Source organism: Heterodontus francisci, unplaced genomic scaffold (genome assembly GCF_036365525.1).
Source record: "Heterodontus francisci isolate sHetFra1 unplaced genomic scaffold, sHetFra1.hap1 HAP1_SCAFFOLD_184, whole genome shotgun sequence".
Classification (NCBI taxonomy): domain Eukaryota; kingdom Metazoa; phylum Chordata; class Chondrichthyes; order Heterodontiformes; family Heterodontidae; genus Heterodontus; species Heterodontus francisci.
This window is the reverse complement of record NW_027141723.1, coordinates 1,149,458-1,154,932: the sequence shown is the minus strand read 5'-3', so window position 1 is coordinate 1,154,932 and position 5,475 is coordinate 1,149,458. Positions and strand designations below refer to the sequence as shown.

The 5,475-nt window shown below is 43.0% G+C and overlaps 1 non-coding gene across 1 annotated transcript; it reads left to right on the top strand.

Annotated features, from left to right (window-relative positions):
- Positions 1 to 5,024: 5,024 nt before the first annotated feature.
- trnas-gcu (transfer RNA serine (anticodon GCU)) lies at positions 5,025 to 5,106 on the top strand. Its single transcript has one exon. It is a non-coding gene; the product is annotated as a tRNA-Ser (tRNA).
- The last annotated feature ends 369 nt before the right edge of the window (positions 5,107 to 5,475 follow it).

Sequence of the window (5,475 nt, the reverse complement as noted above, 5' to 3'; positions counted from 1 at the left end):
AAGCTGGGGAATTGATAGGAAACTGTTTCATAGTTGGTGGAACAAATTCCCGCCCTTGGGGTGGAGCCAAAAGCTGCATCCGTCCAATAACAGACAGAGTAGAAGTACTGTATCAGGCCTTGTTAACTCAGTTGGCAGAGCATGGGACTTTTAATCTCAGGGTCTTGGATTTGAGACCCTTGTTGTGTGGTTGTTCTTCCCTTTTTCAGTCTTCATCAGCAGAGAGTTCAAGGAGTGTTTGAAATTAAATTCAACAACATCACCAGATTTCAACTACTCCCATCCCGCCCCCTCCCAGTGTAGTTGACAGGACTCTCAACCTCTGCCTTCCCCCTTCCCCTCCCTCCCAGATCTGCGACAGGGTTCCCCTTGTCCTCACTTTCCACCCCACCTGCCTCCACATCTAAAGGATCATCCTCCACCATTTCCTCCACCTCCAGCGTGATGCCACCACCAAACGCATCCTCCCCTCCCCTGTCAGCATTCCGAAGGGATTGTTCCCTCCGCGACATCCTGGTCCACTCCTCCATTACCCCCAATACCTCGTCCCCTTCCCAAGGCACCTTCCCATGCAATCGCAGGAGATATAATACCTGCCCTTTTCCCTCCTCTCTGCTCATTATCTAAAGCCCCAAACACTCCTTTCAGGTGAAGCAGCGATTTACTTGTACTTCTTTCAATTATGTATACTGTATTCACTGCTCACAATGCGGGCTCCTCTAAACTGGGGAGACCAAACGCAGATTAGATGGAACACCTCTGCTCAGGCCGAAAGCATGATCCTGAGCTTCGGGTTGCTTGCCATTTCAACACTCTCCCCTGCTCTCATGTCAACATTTCTGTCTTTGGCCTGTTCCAGTGTTCCAGTGAACATCAACCCAAGCTCGAGGAGCAGCACCTGACCTTTTGATTCGGCACTCTACAGCCTTGTGAATTGAACATTGTGTTCAATAACATCAGAGCATGACTGGTGTCAGGCAACCACAAGCATTAACACACTCTTTGCCTTTGTCCCAGGACAGCTTTGTTATTTAATCTCTCCTTCCCTCTGCACTATCAAACACCTTCCCCTTTGTTCTCTCCCACATGCCCCTCCCCGTCACTTGTTTAAAACCTAATTCTTTTCTAACCTGTGTCAGTTCTGATGAAAGGTCACAGACCAGAAACGTTAACTCTGTTTCTCTCACCACAGATGCTGCCAGAGCTATTGAGTATTTCCAGCACTTTTTGTTTTTATTTCAGATTTCCAGCATCTGCAGTATTTTGCTTTTATTGTGTCAGAAAGTCTTTCCTTGATTCAGGACTCTTACCTCTCTCCAGAATCTCTCTGCTAAAGATTGAACTTTATCTCATTTCACTCACAGCTCAGGGTCAGTGTGTCACAGTGGGACTTCTGGCTGTCTCCCACTTCACAATCCCTCAGTACTGAGAAAACAATGGGGAATATTACTCACATGTTGTGTTCTGTAATTTTTTACAAACACTTTAATGTATATATTGTCTTCCAAAGCAGTGACAGAATGGTGGCTTTAGTGTGTTGTTGAAATAGCTTTGTTGAGTTCGTGCTGTACTAACAGTTAAACAGTTCTTGGTTCAATACCAGGTTTTGGCACTTTCAACCTCTCCTGTGTCTTTTTCTTTGGCTCCAATTGTCAAGCTGCATGATTTACTCTGAAATTAGCACCAGAGAACCAAGGCACCAGCGAGCATGAGGAGCTGAAATTAGCACAGATCAAATCCACTTAATATTTCTGACTGAAGATGGTTGCAAATGATTCAGTTTTGTCCTTTTGCACTGACTTGCTCAGCACCACCATCATTGAGGATGTGAATGTTTTTGGAGCCTCCTCATCTTGTTAGTTATTTAATTATCCACCACCATTCACGACTGGATGTGGCAGGACTGTGGAGCTGTGATCTGATCCTGAGGGAGATATCCGTGTGTGGAGTGGCGGGATGTATGGAGAGTGATCCTGAAGAGGGTGTCCGAGCCTGGAGTGGAAGCTTTCCGTGGAGGTACAGGAGTAGGTCATTCAGCCCCAGTGTTTTATAAAGGTTTAGCATAACTTATTTGCTTTTACTCTATGCCTCTATTAATAAAGCCAAGTGTCCTGTTTGCTCTTAGCAACCTTTTCAAACCTTGATCAAAAAAGATTGGTGTACATTGTCTCATTCTTCCTCCCAAACTGTATCACTTCACAAGTCTCTGTGTAAAATTTTATCTGTTGTGTGAAAGCCCATTTTACCAGTGTGTTTAAGTTCCTCTGAAGTGTGTTACTGTCACTGGCATAGGATGAAATTCACGAGCATTCTTTGATGCTATCTCCGTGGAAAGAGCAATCTTACACTCTAGCTCAAATTGGGATTTTGTGTGTTTAGTATCTTTCCTCATCCACCAACATAAGCACAAATCTGTCTCATAATGTACGGTCTAAGAATGTGCCAATGTTGCAATGTGGTGATAAATTCTTCAGTGTCACAATGTACTCACCAACTGTTTCACTACTTTTCTGATTTCTGGATCCAAGTCTGTAGCTTTCCGCGATCTCTAGTGGCTTAGGGTTGAGCCTCACTTCAACGAAGAAACGGAAAATTATGATTTAAAGATTACACTGTCAATCATTCACATCTCTGTCTTCTCCTGAACTTCGAGTTCAAATTTGTTTGTGAAGTTGATTCACACGTTAAGACAGCACAGTCTTTGTCTTTGTGAAGGAAGTGATTTGGGAATGGCTGGTTGAAACTGTCCCTTCTTGCACAGAAATTCAGTGCAAATACTTGATCACTCACAATTTCCTTGAGAGAAATTTGTTCACAATCGCATTCGACACAGAAACGGCCTCAGCATTAATCTCACTGAAGCAGAATGTGACCGTGTTGTTTGTTTCAGAATGTTGTTGCCGTTATTTGTCGCTTTTAACCAAGACTGGGAGACAGGGCAAGGTTGATCCGAGGTTGGAATATATTATCATTCAGGAGCAAGAAAAATCAAAAGGAACAAAATAAGAAAACCCAGTCTCCGGATTTGAGAATCTGTAGATCCGCTTTGGGAAAGTGAATCAGAGCAGAATGAAGGGTGAACTGTCCAGAAGAGATGAAGACACAGCTCAGTCAACACGTTCCCCTGGTTTATGATGCTGGAACATTCCTCACACAGAAATGATTCAACCCAATGACAAACATTCTTCCAGATGATAATTTATGCTACTGATTTATGGACTGTCTCATGTGGTTACCGAGTGACGACGAGAAGATATTAAACTTTGTTCTATTCAATCTAGCTGTGATAAAGTTTGAATTTTTCTCCCTTTTATAAACAGTATTTGAAGGGTCTCGGTAACAATGTTCAGTGTTGATGAGAGTGGGGTCTGGGTGAGAAGCTGCTGAGTGTGACAGGGTCAGGACTGGATGCAGGAAGTTCTCTGACAGTCTCCCTCTATCTCTCTAATGGGTTTGAGTTGATTTACGACTGGTAGCTTTTATTTTACTTTTCTTATTTAGAGATATAGCCCCTTCGGCCCACCGAGTCTGTGCCAACCAGCAACCACCCATTTATACTAATCCTACATTAATCCCATATTCTCTACCACATCCCCACCATTCTCCTACCACGTACCTACACTAGGGACAATTTACAATGGCCAATTTACCTATCAACCTGCAAGTCTTTTGGAGGTGGGAGGAAACCAGAGCACCCGGCGGAAACCCACACAGACATAGGGAGAACTTGCAAACTCCACACAGGCAGTACCCAGAACTGAATCCTGGTCGCTGGAGCTGTGAGGCTGCGGTGCTGCGGTGCTGCGGTGCTAACCATTGCGCCACTGTGCTGCTGTTGGTGTTTTGATAAATGAAGGAAGTTCCCTCCACCCATTTTTGTTGGACAGACAGTGTGGTATAAGGATGTAAAGGGTTAATGCTGAAGTTAGTGGGATCAACCCCTCCCACTGTCAGAGTGATGATAGAACAGTCACATGAGATGAAGTTTTGGAGAAGAGAGAGCAGCACCAAGGATGCTAGCTTAGCAGGCTTGATGAGTGTGTTTAGAGTATTGTGCAAATTAGAAAAGAGTTCTTAGTTCTTTCAGCAGGAACTGTGTCCAGAAAATATCGAGAAACTCACAATTTTATTATTCAGGAGTCGGAACACAGATATTAATTCCAAGTGACAGTTCTGGGACCAATTAACAAAAAAAGTAGAGAATAATATTGCTCACTGATTGAAATCCCCTAGTGAGGAGACAGTTAAACAGGTGATCTTTTGGGGCATCCTTCGATCCAAGGTTTCAGCAACATTTAATCTCCCTTTTTGGTGAAATACTCTGTTATTTGCAACTTTTTTTTATCAGCTTTGATGGGCGAGTGAAAAAACTGAAAAGATTGAACAGTTCCATCCTTTCTTTTCTTCCTTCTTCTCTTCTTTCCATCAGTTTCTCTTTTCTGTCCCAGATCAATATAATGATGAGAATGCCAATTTAATCTGCTGTTTCTGGTGTTTTATCCATTCCAATCAAAATTTCAACATTCCAATCAAATCTATTTGTTATTCCACAGTGTCTCTCCATGTGTTTTATTCTGTTGTATTCTCTCACAGTCTGTTTGATGATCAATGTTACATCTCACTCTCTGTTCTGGTGAAGATCAGAAGCAGTGATATCTGTTTACACCACCCGACAAGTCGGCCTGATGCTGTGGCTCGCTGATCATGTGGGGTTAAAGCAATTCTTCCAGTCAGTTAGTTCAGTTTTCATTTCATGAGAAATTCGGTCATCATGACTTCATCAGTGACCTAATGATTCAGGTGTCTGAGTGATGTTAATCATGATGTGATGAAATGATTGTATGTTCCAGTCTTTCCGTGGTGGGTTTTCACACTGAGTAGAAACGTGTTGGACATGGTCTGGAAATGTTTCACACTGCTCCATTCCCAACTTCATTTCCTGACAGAAGATATATTTCCATCATTCCACAGCTGGCTGCACAGCCAGAAGCTGTGCTGAAGGTGACAGCTATATCGCTGCAACTGACAAGGTGGCCGAGAGGTTAAGGCGATGGACTGCTAATCCATTGTGCTTTGCATACGTGGGTTCGAATCCCATCCTTGTCGCTTGTTTATGAGCTGTTTCGTGTATTATTTATGTTGGGTGAGCTTATGTGTCAAGTCAGCCTCGAAACCTGTTCTTGTCAATGTCCAGACAGTGATTCCAGAATTTGTTATACTTTATTAAAATTGAGACAGACAATTGGAATTCTTCACCCAAACTGCACTGGAATGAATATCAAATAGGGATCACGAAACGGAGCAAGATTTTTCCTCCCCTCCTTCCTTCCATCATTACTTTCTCTGGATTTGCACCAAGTGAAAGGCAATTGGGAAAAGCAAATGGCGAGGGAGCAGATGCAGAAAATTATCCTTTGGCAAGAAATTTATTTTCAAATCTTCTTGATAGATTAAGTGAGTGAGCAATGCTTTGGC